This window comes from Lycium ferocissimum, chromosome 8, assembly GCF_029784015.1.
Source record: "Lycium ferocissimum isolate CSIRO_LF1 chromosome 8, AGI_CSIRO_Lferr_CH_V1, whole genome shotgun sequence".
Lineage (NCBI taxonomy): Eukaryota > Viridiplantae > Streptophyta > Magnoliopsida > Solanales > Solanaceae > Lycium > Lycium ferocissimum.
Genome location: NC_081349.1, coordinates 26,652,136 through 26,667,570, shown reverse-complemented (window position 1 = coordinate 26,667,570; position 15,435 = coordinate 26,652,136). Strand labels below are relative to the sequence as shown.

General features: G+C 33.6%; 1 long non-coding RNA gene across 4 annotated transcripts; it reads left to right on the top strand.

The window, feature by feature from the left end:
- The first annotated feature begins 5,606 nt into the window (after positions 1–5,606).
- LOC132067749 (uncharacterized) lies at positions 5,607–10,574 on the top strand. Of its 4 annotated transcripts, XR_009417222.1 has the most exons (4): positions 5,757–7,467; positions 7,576–7,645; positions 7,944–10,355; positions 10,457–10,574. It is a non-coding gene; the product is annotated as an uncharacterized LOC132067749 (long non-coding RNA). The 4 variants fall into 4 exon arrangements; XR_009417218.1 differs by adding an exon at positions 5,607–5,732 and having other exon boundaries at positions 6,779–10,355; XR_009417219.1 differs by having other exon boundaries at positions 5,755–7,467; positions 7,576–10,355.
- Positions 10,575–15,435: the final 4,861 nt, after the last annotated feature.

Here is a 15,435-nt window from a genome sequence, read left to right as displayed (position 1 = left end):
AGAGACGCTTGTTAAGGAGTCGGAACCAAAATGCCCAAAAAAAAAAACAGTTTAGACCAAAATACCCCAACAAAAAAAAAATGTTACGAAAATGCCTTTAGCGCAGTAAATTACTGCGCTAAAGAGTTAACGGACACGGCTCCGTTAACTGATATAGCGATAATTTACGCGCTATAGTGCTTTGTTTTTTTTTTTTCCTGCTCTTTTGGTTAACCCTTCTTTCGTTACACTTTTTAACGTACTTTGACCATAGATTAATCATGCTTCGGGACCCCGAAACTTCAATATTTTATATAGAACCCTACTTATTTTTGTGCGATTAATTAGGTAGGATCAACACATCAAGGATACACAAAAGTTCGGATGACCGTTTTAGAGGTTGAAAAGTGCTCGAACGCTATTTTCGTTCAAGGCTCGGTGACATTAGCTTGAAGTTCTTTACGAATACATAAACTTGTTCATTAATAATTAATCAAAAGTTAGTCAAAATGGCAGCGTTCATGCAAAAGAAAAAAACTTAATTAAATTGCATCATTCATAACCTTGAGTAGATGAAAATACTTAACACACTAATTCATTAATAAGAAACTCATGATATATTAAAAATACAATCACAACATTCTTGAAAAAAACTTAAAAAACATTCATCAATTAATGCTCTTGAGTTGATCTTCCGCCACCACCGCGAGATGTGCCACCACCACTAGAGGTACTTCCACCACTAAAGTTTCCTCCACCCCGAGAGGTACTTCCACTGCGAGATGTAGTTTGACCACCATGCCGTAAGGGACACTTGCGCTTATCATGACCAACATAATTGCAAAATAAGCATTTTCGAGTGTATCTCCCGGTGGAACATCCATTTCATTATGAATACGCGAGTATGCATTCTTTACGAATTTACGGATAAATGCTTTATTTGCAACCATTGAAAATGGATCGGTGGCCAATAACTCTCACTACCAAGTGGGTAGAACCTTCGAAGATACGTTTTTGCATAATTTTCAACCGTATATTCCTCAGCCATGTAAGAGGAGGCGTTCTTTCCCATTGTGATAAAACACTTGAAGGCGTGAGAACATGGCATGTGATATGATTGCCACTTGCCGCATGTGCATGTTCTTGGAATCTCACAAATTGTGTGAACGTTACCTCCTTTACCTTGGTGCACACTTGTTGTGAGTTCAAATATGCGCTATGCAGGGTTGTACTCCATCCGATCATGTTTCGAGCCTTATATTTGTGGTACTCGAATAGTTTTAACGATTTTGGCATCCATCTTAGACCTTCTTTGCATGTGCTTTGGCCTCTTTTGATCTACCGACGAACCGCTCCACAACCTCGCTTAAATGTCATTCTCACCATTGCGGTGACGGGTAGTCCCCGTGCGATTTCAACAAGCCATTGAATGACGGTAGCTGTTTGTTGTCGCATACCCCATCGTCTACCTTCATCCTTGTGTAATGTCCATTTGTCTTTATCAATTGCATTTAACCAAAGTGGAAGGCTTCCTCATTCGCCCGCCTAATAATGTCCATTTGCGGTGTTAAACTTCTTCTCCCGATGCTCACGTTGCGCCCGCCCACATCCAATTGCAAAGTGCTGGGATTCGATATGCCTTTTGGAAGTTTGCCTTCAAATGCCTTAAACAATAACGATGGTAGGCAAAGGGTGGTTGCCACCCCTGCAAATTGAACATATTGTGCAATATGCCAGCATTTCTGTCTGATATCACACATATTCCCATGCGATCCTTAATAACGTGTTGCCTTAAGTAGTCCAAAAACATACCCCACGTACTAATGCTCTCATTAGCCGCAATTGCAAAAGCTAGAGGGAATATAGCTCCATTTGCATCCATTCCAAGCGCTATTGTGACTTTATGTCATACTTCCCGTAAACATGTGTTCCATCTATTGATATTAAAGCCGACAATGAGCAAACCCATCAATGCATGGTTTGAAGGCCCAAAATACAAAATCAAAAATATTACCGGCACACCAGCTTCGATTTGAGCTTCCATTCAACAACGGTACCATGATTGAAGTGTTGTAGAGCCGCCATGTATCTCGGCAACGTCTTGAAAGAGCCCTCCCAATTGCCGAAGACTATTTCATGTGCACGCCTACGCCCAAGATACGCCTTCCTCCTAGTGACAGTTTTGTTATATACTTTCAAGACGGCTCTAATACAGTCTTTAATAGGGTACCTGAAAATTTTGAAATATCAAGATATAACAACGAGGAACATTATATTAACACAAAAAATAAAAGAAACTTAGGCGAAGGGATACCTTGGGTTTTCACTATATAATTCGGATAATCTGGACCATCCATAGCACGCCTTTGCCTATAATTTGGTGCAACCACCATATTCTCCCTACACAAGAAATTAGGGTGTTTTAACTACTACACATCAAATAACACTATTGATGTTAAAAAAAATAGACGTACCGATAGTAATCAACTGGAACCGAAACTTGAGGAAGGACCATCGCTTTGAGTTGTTGGATAGGCCGAGGATGTTCCAACCCGATTCATCCATCCCGATTGAGGAGACCGTCCGATATGATCCATATCGTGTGTATAACCCCTAAATAATATAATCAACATCATTAGTAGCATTCAAGTGCCATTACACATAATAATAATAATAATAATAATAATAATAATAATAATAATAATAATAATAATAATAATAATAATAATAATAATAATAATAATGATAATAATAATAATAATAATAATAATAATAATAATAATAATAATAATAATAATAATAATAATAATAATAATAATAATAATAATAATAATAATAATAATAATAATAATAATAATAATAATAATAATGTACCCTTGCCCGTCAAATTGATGACTTAAACTATCGAGTCATTTGGCTAGTCAAAATGCTTTGATAGGTACTCATGTCGTGGTAATTGTGTTGATAAGTAGGTTACGCTTGAGTGACTTCGGCTTTGAATTATAGACGGAAGGGGCTTCCCGAGGAGCCCTAGCCATGAATTCAAGTCGATTAATGGGGACCTTCTCTATATACATTTCAAGGACGTTTAAACTTATGCATTTCCTATAATCATAAGGCGCCTTCAAAAAATCGATCAACGATTCATCGTCTTGAATGTACCACCGACCATAACTAGTTACACCTTGCGGCGTAAATGACGTTGGATATTTTCCAATTATATTTAGATCAAAATCACTTCTACTAATTTGTAATCTATTATACAAGGCTTGGAGTAGTTTTGAGAATTTTAAGTCAAGTGGAAACTTAACATGGTATTTTGGGGAAGAATCATAGCGTTAAATTATTTTCCTCGAATATAATTTGTCCGTCCTTTAATAAAGAAACTTTAATTCTTGGAACATCTGCCATACTTTGAATAATTTAGGAGGAATACAAAACGCAAAAACAAGATGAAACTTTGAATTTTTTACTTTTTTTGCGTTATGCGAACTCGGTATTTATAACCAACCAACGCATGCATGCAATTACAGTGTTACGTCTAATCAAATAAGTGTGGAGAGATGCATAACGCATTATTTTACAGCGTCATGGTACATTTCAGCAGTATAGCGCAGTAAAATACTGCGTTATGACGGTATAGCGCAGTAAAATACTGCGTTATGACGGTATAGCGCAGTAAATTACTGCGTTATACGGTATAACGCATAATTTTACTGCGCTATACAGCTGCTCCATTGTCACCTCAACTATCAAACAGAAAAACGTCATGATTCGAATCACACTTTATATAACGTAATTTGACGAATAGTTGTTACCAACCACACAACATTTCACACAAAATTGAGCTACTATGTCATTTTTTGACCAATTTAGAGATATTAGCCGTGTTATATCATTCACTCCAAAGCAAACATATTTGAAGCAATGGGTAGGACACGGGAACTAGATGATGATGATTTTCATTACTCAAATAACCCTAACGATAGATTCAATCGAGAATACAATAATAAAATGACATAGGAGTGGGATTGGCGTGTTAGGGAGGCTGCAAACCTTTGGAGCACAAGTTAGCGTCGAGGGGGCTTAAACGCCCAAAAAAAACGTGCTATGTCAATGCTTCGCGGAACTCCACAAGAGTTTAATTTGGCTCTTAATCGTTTCGCGAAGAGAACAATCGGATGCAAATACGTTACCATAGGGTAGAATATGGTATATATGGTAGCACAAGATTTAGATCCAAGTGGGATTCGGACCGTGAAATGTCCGATGAAGATTAACATTTTTCTTACAATAAAGTAAGTAGGTAGGGTCATAAAGACCCCCCCCCCCCCGGGTACTGGGGTTTGCAACTATATAAGTAGCCCTTTCTTTGTTATTAGACTACACCATATTCAATGTCGAGTAGTAGAAACTCAGCTTGGTCTTTACTCCTTCCAAAAGAACCAAATAGCAGTGACGATGAGAGTTCAAATCATAGCAGTTTTTCGAGCGATACTAGTGATTTCAAACTAGATGAGCTAAATCCCCACCTTCTTATAGAGCGTAATGATGATTTCTGCAGTGTGAAATATTCAGATCCGCGGGAATATTATTGCGGTTTACGCCGAGAATGGTCACATCGGCTTGCCGAATCAGAACGTCTTGTTCGTGACTTGGAAAATCTCAACGCTCCAATACCAACGAGGTACTCCTTAACCATGCCTCAAGTAGGTGCGTAAACTTGCGAGCTTGCCGTGCAAAGGATTAGAAAAGAAAACAAACAATGTTTCGGCAAGACGATGTAGATTTTACATGCTAAAGTTGGTCGAGAAGAACAAGCATCATCAACGGTAGAGAACTAGCGCTACCGAAAAAAGATGTGTCTTAAGAAACCGCCAATATTTTTCCGAGGACGATATTGAGGACTTGTACTACGATGATGATTAAGAATGTTGTGATTTTAGTTTTAAGTTTAATATATCGTTATGCTCTTAGGTATTAATTAGTATGTTAAGTTTTTTTCAAGAATGTTGTGATTGTATTTTTAATATATCATGGGTTTCTTATTAATGAATTAGTGTGTTAAGTATTTTCATCTACTCAAGGTTATGAATGATGCAATTTAATTAAGTTTTTTTCTTTTGCATGAACGCTGCCATTTTGACTAACTTTTGATTAATTATTAATGAACAAGTTTAAGTATTCGTAAAGAACTTCAAGCTAATGTCACCGAGCCTTGAACGAAAATAGCGTTCGAGCACTTTTCAACCTCTAAAACGGTCATCCGAACTTTTGTGTATCCTTGATGTATTGATCCTACCTAATTAATTGCACAAAAATAAGTAGGGTTCTATATAAAATATTGAAGTTTCGGGGTCCCGAAGCATGATTAATCTATGGTCAAAGTACGTTAAAAAGTGTAACGAAAGAAGGGTTAACCAAAAGAGCAGGAAAAAAAAAAAACAAAGCACTATAGCGCAGTAAATTACTGCGCTATAGCAGTTAACGGAGCCGTGTCCGTTAACTCTTTAGCGCAGTAATTTACTGCGCTAAAGGCATTTTCGTAACATTTTTTTTTGTTGGGGTATTTTGGTCGAAACTGTTTTTTTTTGGGGCATTTTGGTTCCGGACTCCTTCTTAAGTTCCCAAATAACTGCCCGCATAAAAGACCCGTCCTTCCAAGTTCCAATAATCTACCCTCTTCAACAGAACAAACACAAAATGTCAACAAGAATTTTCGTCTTACGCATGCCTATAAAAAATACCAACCGGTGGTCCTTATCTATCTCTCCCTCTCCTTTTTTCTTCAACTGCTCTTTTTTAATTTGTTTAGTTATTTTGGTGAAACACTTCACTTATTCATCCATTGAATAATTCGTTATTCCCTATTGCGTTCTGGTATCACTCTTGCAACTTCTAATGGTCCATTTACACTTGAGGTACTAGATATTTGTACTTCTTTATTTTTATCATTGTTTATTCAGGGTTTTCAGGTAATGAGGGAAAAATTGAAATCCGTTCTTTAAAAGTAGATGCATTAAAAACATGCTTCAATCCACTGCATCCTTGATGCCCTGATGTTTTGTCAACATAATCACATAATTGAAAGAAACATATGTTGTGCCACTGGATAATGCAAAAGAAAAGATGATTTACCTATCTGCTACCAGTTAAAATATGCTAAGGTAACAAATAAAGAGCAAGTGAAATAGTGTTCATGCAAGTTTTTCTCTGTCTAAAATTAGACTCATCTACAACTGTGGGTTTCTGGTGGTAGTATATCATCATTTAGGCATAGTCATTAAATTCCCGTAGTATATTTCCTTGAAATTGTACTTAATATTGGCTTTCCTTTGCTGCAGATTTTATATCTCAAATATAATTCATGTTTTCTTTTCCGTTGGCACATGATGTACGTGCTTCTCTATTATGTTTTGGCTCAATTAATTGAAACTCCTGTTTTCCAGGTTGTTAAAGTCTTATTTTGTGGTGGAAAATCTGTTTGTAATGAGGATAAAAATATGAACTTTTAGAGTAGATGCATTACAAGTATGTACCAATAACTTGCCGTGATTTCATAGAGCTTGCTTTGATATGGTATTATGATAATGTCAAATTTCACAGTCATCAAGATTTCTTTTTCTTTATCTTTCTCTTTTGTTGTTTATTTTGAGATGACTTCGGGTTCGGATCTTATTGTATACTGTTCTTTTTTGTTTATTTGATTTGGATGTTGGATATTATTGTTTGTGTTGGAATCTGTCTATGGTATTTATAGGCCTAAATGGCTTTTGTGATTACTGTTTATGGTATTTAGAGGTTTAAAGATTTGGAAAAGACATAAGGCCAGTGACGTGTCACCTCTCATTGCCCAGATAATTCATTTATCTTTTTTCTCCTTTATTTACGGTTTCCAGTCTATTCTCTCACTTCTACATACTACAAAGTACCGCTTAATCCCTTGCTCTGAACCATTTCGCCTCCCTTTTTTGATGAACCGTTTCTTCCGTTAATTCTAATGGTAGCCTATCAGTTACAACCAAACACAACCAAAACCACGCCTCTTCAAACTTCTATTCTATTTACATTTTTGTATCAATATCTACTTCTATTTAGTTATTGTTCCTACTATCGGAATTTGAGATGACTTGCGACATTAATTTGCGAATTTTGTAAGGTTTCTAAAATAATGTTAGCTTTCTTAATGGTAATTATTTTATTGATAACACTCATTCACACCCAATATTTACACCAACTCAATTGGTTTATAATATGTTTCTTTACATAATCTTTTAGCACTTATTTATAGTCAATCAATATTAATTTGGATATTGAAAGTAGACAGACATATATTAATTTGGTGATTCTTTAATTTTCTGATCTTTTTTTTTCTTTAACTTCGTGTTATAATGATATGGTGTTGATTTGTTCCGTACTTTCACAACAGAGGCAGCAAGGTATACCGGTGGTAGTGACGGTCGCTCTGCCCCTACTCCTTCCATTGAGGTTTACCATCTTTTCGTTTTAGTAATTGCATAAAAGCTTATACATATGCAGGCTTTACTTTCCCTGAATTGATCGGTTGTTATATTTTTTTTCCTTGAATTGTGTAAGGGTAACAGATCTGCTACCACGTGATGTATCGCCTCCCATAAAACATTGGTGTTATTGCCAGGGGATCAAGGTGCACTGTCTGTCCCAGTTGCTATTATATCACATTAATTATTTACGATACCTATAAGACATAATCTTTTTAGGTTGTTTTAAATTTTGAGCTGCTCAATTTTGGAATTGTGATTCAAAAGCTTTTAACTTTATTGAAAGTGGATATTTGACAATTTCTTATTTATTTATTGATGTGTTATTTGTAGCTACGAATTTGAGAATCAAACAGGAAAACATTATGTGCTTATCTGCCCTCTTTTCAAGTCTTTCCAATTATCAGTATAATGCCAGCAGAATGATACAAAATATCCATTTAGTTTCTGCGGAAGGAGAGCTGCATATGGCTTTGTTTTGTTCTTATTCTATTTGGCTGGCAGGTGAAGTTTTTGCTTGCATTTCCTAACTTATCTTTTGCTTTGTGATGTCGCTATTCACTGAATTGTTCTCAACTTCTGTCACAACGGCATCGAATTATGATGGCATTTAAGACTAAGCCTAAATGGAATGAGTCAATAATTTCATTGTTGTAACGATGGTTGCTCATTAAATGTCTAAATTTCATCACGCTTTAGCTGTGGGTGATTTACACCATTTATGATGAAAGCATTTGCCTTTTCTTTTGCTTTTAGGTGTATCTATAAAGGTGAAAATAGGGCAGAGGAGCTAGAAAATGCTTCAGCCTCTTGAAACTATTGATAAGACCTTTGAGAAACTCGAAATGATATGCCATTCCTTTCAGGTACTGATGTTCTTAAATTGGTAGTACTATTTATAAGTTTATCGTCTTGATTATATATTTGGCTCTATCAAATTGGTTTTTTCCCTTCCTTGCAAAGCATTCCTTTTCCTTTTTTATTGGTTTTCATTTTCCTAATTCCAGTTATGTACTTTGTTAGCAGTACTTTTTCCCAGACTGACACCTCCTGAATTAAGCTACCCTTGGCACATCAAATATAAATCTCAACTTCCGAAGCTTTGGTTGTAAACTGTTTTTGTTTTTGGATAAAAGACATAAGAAAATGAATCTTGATTTCAAGTTTTCACAATCAGTAAGTTGGTTTTATTTCCCTTTAAGAATTCAGCTTCCATATTATTCATTTGACGCAAAACTTATTGAGTTTACATAAAGAAGTTTTTGTTCCTCTCTCGAGGTTCGATTATAATTTTGCTTTAAGAATCTCTTGATTCTATTTTTAATACTTGCATTCCTTAAATTTACAATTGAAAATGAAAACCTCAATGCAAAGATTTCTGGCTTCTTTGGAGTTCTATGAAAGTTTTCACTCTAAAGGTTAGGCTTTTATCCCTTGAAGTTCTCCCTCTATTAGTACTTTTGGTTGCTTCATTATTGCAGTATTTTCCTTCCTGATATTGGTTTTATTTTAGAATGTGGGATAGCTGGATCGATCTCCCTTCCGTTCAGCTTATCCCTTTCAAAAGCAATAATATGATTTGATTCCTTTTCCCTATTGCGCTTTTAGTCCTTCAGAAAAAATAATCTTCTATATATATGAAGGCAGGACATAGGCTCGCTGATGTGACATGCCTCAATGACGAGGAAACCTATTCATCTAATTTCTCAAATTTTCACACAATAATCTCAATTATTAATTACTTAACTCGCCACAAAAAAGTAACGAATCCTAAAAGCCACGTCTATTCTCTATAACCCTTGCAGGACAAAATTCTGGCGGTTTCAATTATAGAGATCAAATCGAGACTCTACAAAAAACAACGGAATGTCGATAACGGCGTGCCGAATGCGGAGAACTTTTTATTGAGTTTCAGAAGGAGGAAAATGCTCAGGGTATTATATCCTCATGACCTTAAGATCTTCAATATTTTCCAGCCGAGAAGTCTTCATCTTGATGCATCCTTCAAGTATCTTTTTGCTGATATCATTCCTCTTCTTAATCCTAAACGTGGGGTAAGATACTGCTGCTGGTTTTTTCCTCCTTCAATTTTTGCATGCTTTTTGGAGTAACTGTCAGTTAACTCTTCTTTGTTTATGTATTAGAATTCCCTTCTTTGGTGAATTTACTTGCCAGAATGGCAGAGCGTAGGTATCCAAAATGCATCTTTAAATTTGAGAAAATTTTCATTATAACTATATGATTTTAATCACTTTGATTGATTTTAAGTTAGTTGCTATACTTGCCTTTATTTTGAATTTTTCCTCTGCCAAAGCATGAATCAAGATGGCCATGTTAAAGTTCTACGCCACAGGACAATGGTGGAATGCAGATGTGTTCCATGTGTGAGGGTATTCTTTATATTCAACTTTCATGTATCTTTATATTCTTGATTTCCTACTTGATTTTAGGTAACTTGCAGAATCAAAATTGTATCTTTTGGTTAATTTGTCACTCATTTATGACATTCAATTACTCTTGAATGGAATATAGATAAAAAGTGTAATCCAACTCCGTATTCCCGCTTTGTTTCTGCAAATTAGTGATTTTGATAAGGCAACAATTAAAACTAGCGGAAGGGAGGCTGTTACCAACTTTGAACCAAGTGTACATGAAGGGGAAACAATCTTTGAACCTCAGAGTGAAGGTTTGATAAAAAGTTCTTGCTCATTTTCAAACTAATGTCGCTAATTCCAAGCGACAGTGCATTATCTATATCTGGATATGTCTCATTTACGATGCTTATGACACAAATAGCCAACATGATCGTGATTTGAACTTGGGGATATTAACCTCTTCTTCAAAGGAAAATGACAGGTTGGGAGGCTTTCGCTATCATCCTTATTAATATTTTCGGGAAATTTATTTTCGTCATATTTTTGTTTTTGATAAAATCCTCTTGCATTGTTTCTTCGCAGTATCATGAAGCGTTCCAACTAATTAAGAGTTTCATTTTTAAACTTCTCTGTGAGGAGGCGAGGCTGGTGTCCACTTGGAGACAAAGCATCAAAGGCTGAAAAAATATGCCTGAAAATTTGAGCAAAAGAAAAAAGATGCCTGAAAAAATACAAAGTTTTGTTAAAATTTGAGTTCTATATATAATCTTAATACTCCTTTAATCTTTTTTAACATCCACATTTCCGAGAGAACCTAAATATACGTTTTTTTTTTTTTTTTTTTTTTGCTTAGAAAATATACATTGTTTATAAGTATTTTGATTTTTACAAGGAAAAAAAAGTTTTTTAACAAATTCAAACATAAATTTTGAAGTTGTGTGGTTGTAATTAATTCCACACCTTGTAAGTTGTAATTACAAAGGTTGCTTTTCACTACATTCGAGAGAACCTAAATAAGGTAATACATTTTAAGTGAACTTAATTATTCACTTTCGTTATTTTAATTTAGTTATTACTGTTGTAGTAATTCATTATTTTCTTCAGCAATAATCTACTTTCTTGTTTATTTGGCATCCTTAGGTGGTTAGCTAGCTAGTTGCAGCCTTTCAAAGTTCAACAGGGCAACTAGAAAATAAACGTCAATTATTTATAAGAAAGACGTCAGACAAGAATTAAATTGTATTTATTAATTCTTGTCTTCAAATATATATACACGTGAACAATGATTGAAATAGCTTTCATCTCACATTGTTCACAATGATTATTAATTAGTTTGAAATTTTTGAATTTTGAAGTGAGACTTTTCTCATTTCCATGGTGTTGTGCTACTTAATTAAAAATCAGAATATAATATAAGAATAAACATTAATATGGTAAAAAAATTAAACTAAAGGCAGAATAAAGTTCAAGTAATTTTCTTTTCTATCTGTAAACTTTAGCTTCCCAAGACCCCACTTATGGGATTACACTGGGTATGTTGTTGTTGTATAATACTCTGTATTTTCTAATTGGCATAACAATCTTTTTATTTTGCAATGCTCCAATAATTTAAAACACCGTTTTGCTAAAAAAGAATTCAAATTCGTCTAGCATAAATTTAATTAGCATCTTATGCTAAAATTCTTGGCGATAAATGAATTAACCGCTACTATCTGACAATATCTTGCTTTATGGACTAAGCTAGTTATAATATACACAAATAACGGAATTTTTGACCAAAATAAGCTATTATTTAAACTAATTCACCAAAATAATACGTTTTTAATTTTTTTTCCCTGGAAAGCCCAGTAAGTATTGCATTATTTTATTCAAAAATTGGACGGGAAAAAATGGAGGGTTAACGGTGTTAAAAAGCTAATTAAAGCTGCGTATTATGCCGATGTCCTCAAATCCAATACGAGCAATCCGTAATCGACATTGATTGATGTTTTAACTCGGAGTTACGATTTTGATAAAAAGCCGCGATTGTTTCCAAACTAGGATACTGAGAGAATCCGCAAATTTCTTTTGACTATAAAACGTGATCAATAGTTACGTTTTAAACCATGACACACAATAAACTATCCCTCTTCCTTATACTTTTTGAACAAACCACAGATCATTATAAAATATATTATGAAACGAATGTTCAAACACATTCCAACAATAGCTTCTACTTAATCACTATTGTTGGAACAACATTAAAAAATCCTATTTATGAGTTAATTAAGTCAAATATGTTGTAATATGTTAAAATAATACTATAGTTTTAATTTATTTTTCGTTATATTAATAATAATAAGTGTCTTACGTGTAGGAGTAAAGATGGCCAATTTTGAACATAATGTGATGGTTGCTTTGTATTGGGGTGGCGAAATAATTTCGAAATGAACGGATTCAGGTATTTGAAGGTGCCAAAATGATTGTTAGCATGTTTATTTAACGAACTATTTGAATGGTTGAACTATTGCATGAGAAGATGGGGACAAATAGTGAATGTCACGTATATAATTCTCAAGTAAGTAAAGATGAAAATTGTGGAATCTACGTGAGAGTCAAAATGTGCGATAAGGTTTGTTCGAAGCTTTGTCATTTTGTGGTGAGGTGATATAATCTCATTTAACCCTTTTTGTAATCTTTTTTATTTACCTTTTATTTAAATGTAAAACGAGAAATACTTAATAACTATTCCTAGATAGAGAAAAATATATTATTTAAAAGAAAATAACTAGCTAAACAAAATTAAATCCTAGAAAGCATATTTTTTGTGATTTTTCATTCTTTTGAAACACCAAACTTGTACTCTAGAAATAGTAAATATTTTTGTCCTCTTCTTATATCGACAAATAAACCTAATAAATAATATAGAGTAAAATCGACATATCAAGACTAAAATTAAAAGAAATATTTAGACACTAGAAGGTGAAACACTCCGGCGAGGATAAAAAATCACGTGTCTACAATCCTTATTGCATACAAGAAACTAATCCCGCTTATGGCAATTTTAATATATATGAAGTGATAAAAGAAAAATGCATAATTTTAGCTTAGTCCTATGGCAAAATATTATCATGGAGTTTGTCTTTTTTCCTTATAGTGTATCCTTTTATAAATCAAAATTTGGAGAAACATATAGTTAGGCTATTTGTAAGCACATTTGTTTTAAATGAAGGTAAATATTACTCCATATATCAACAATTACTCAAAACAAAATGCTAAAGATACATATCGATTTATCAACACAAGGCTGATGGTTCTTCTTAATTGTGAAATATGATGCAAGTGAACAATCCACTAAAAATTGTCATAAAGTATCGTTCGTTGCAGTTGATCAATTTACCACTCAATCACATGCCATTTTGTCATTGTTTGATTTTTGATTTATTGACTTAGTTCGAAAATCATGTATCTACTTATAATATATTTTTTGAAGCTATTAGATAGTTTTGTACACGTTGTTTCAAACGTTTTCTAGGAAAAGAAGGGACCGCTTTATTTAAATATATTTCACAATGCCATAATTTATAACATGTGTTGCCTATGTATCTAGTATTTTGCGTTATCCATTTAGTTTCCCATAGGCACACAATCCTCTTCTTTTTTAGTGTCATGACCCAAAATCACGTGATTGGCACTCAACACTCTATCCGAAGGAGCGAACCAATCCCATATGATATGACCCAACCATATGCACATAACTCAACATTCAAGTTCCACTATGAAAACCAAGCATGAAACAATGTTTCGGGACCCCAAATTGGGTTGTAAAGTAATTGACATACGACATTTATTATCCGTCAAGTAAATCATGAACTAGTTGATTTATAATTTCGATACTTCCAACGTAAGAAATTAATCACTAAAAAACATTATTACTAGTAATGTTTTTTGAGTTAAAAACTCAACATAATATCAAAAAACTCTTAATACTCCTTAAAACTAAAAATTTGAATGCATAAGCTATGACATTTCCGAATATAGTATGTAAGTTTAAAATTAGTTCATAATTTTCTACTACCGCCGAAAGAAATCAATTTTGGGAACTAGATAACAAAGTGTTATTTTTTCACTTACATTTTGCCACACGATGTTAGAAAATAAGTACATTAAGTTTGACAATGAAACAAGTATTAGGATAAATAATTACAACAAAATGTAGTGAAGTAAAAAGCCATTCATTTAACCAACGAATTCAATAAAGCGAGCGAGTCATGAAATCTAATTTTTTATATTTAACCAAGACATGTATTTTAAAAAGTTTAACAAACAATGACATTTGCAAGTGTGGGAATAGCCTAATTAATTCACACTTGGGGAGGTCAAATTGGTATTAGGTTGACATGGGTGGTTAGGCTTTATGATTATCAACATACTTTCCTATCTTCCAAAGGTTATTTAATACATTTTAAGAAACCATAGACAACCTAATAAATTATAAAACTTGCATCTTACTTTTTCAAACTCTTTAACTCCAAATTACTGTTGTAGTCAATTTTATTTTCTAAAATACATAATTCTTTCTTGTTTTGTTGGCATCCTTAGGTGGTTAGCTATGAAAATATCTTCCAGCCTTCTCAATGTCGCAAAGTAGGGTATATCATGACATGGAAGGGCAACTAGAAATTGATTATGAGGATTTACACCAATATTTTTTAAGTAAATCTCCACTATCATCGATATAATCGCTTTACATTTTATTAATTCCACAATTTTCAATTCAATCATATATACGTGAACATTGATTTGTCCCCATCTCACATCTGTTCACAATAGTTCAACCAAGTTTGAAATTTTAGTTTTGAAATAAACATGCTCAATCATTTTGGCACCTTGTTGTGCTGAATCCGTTCATTTATTATTTAAAAATCAAAGCAACCATCAATTATAATACAGGGCACGCGAAAATAAGACACTTATTATTATTAATATAACAGAAAAATAAATTAAAACTATAGTACTATTTTAACATATTACAACATATTTGACTTAATTAACTCATTTTCTTTTTTAATGTTGTTCCAACAATAGGCCACACAAGTAACTTTGAAAATTGTTGGAATGTGTTTGAACATTCGTTTCATACACTATATTTTATAATGATCGTGGTTTGTTCAAAAAGTATAAGGAAGAGGGACTTTAGCGATTATTGTCGTTATTGTGTGTCACGTTTTACAATTGAAACGTAACTATTGATCACGTTTTTATAGTCAAATCGATTCCCAGAAGGATTCCCAATTTGGATTCTCTCGCAAGATTCAATCTTTTGGGTATTTTGCAATGCTCCAATAATTTAAAACACTTTAACATCAATTTGATTACGGAAAAAGATTCAATGGATTCGTCTAGCATAAATTTAATTAGCATCTTATGCTAAAATTCTTGGCGATAAATGAATTAACCGCTACTATCTGACAATATCTTGCTTTATGGACTAAGCTAGTTATAATATACACAAATAACGACATGGTTGCTAGGGTTAGTGTAGATGGTGATAATATAAAAGACTCATCTTTCCTTGAATA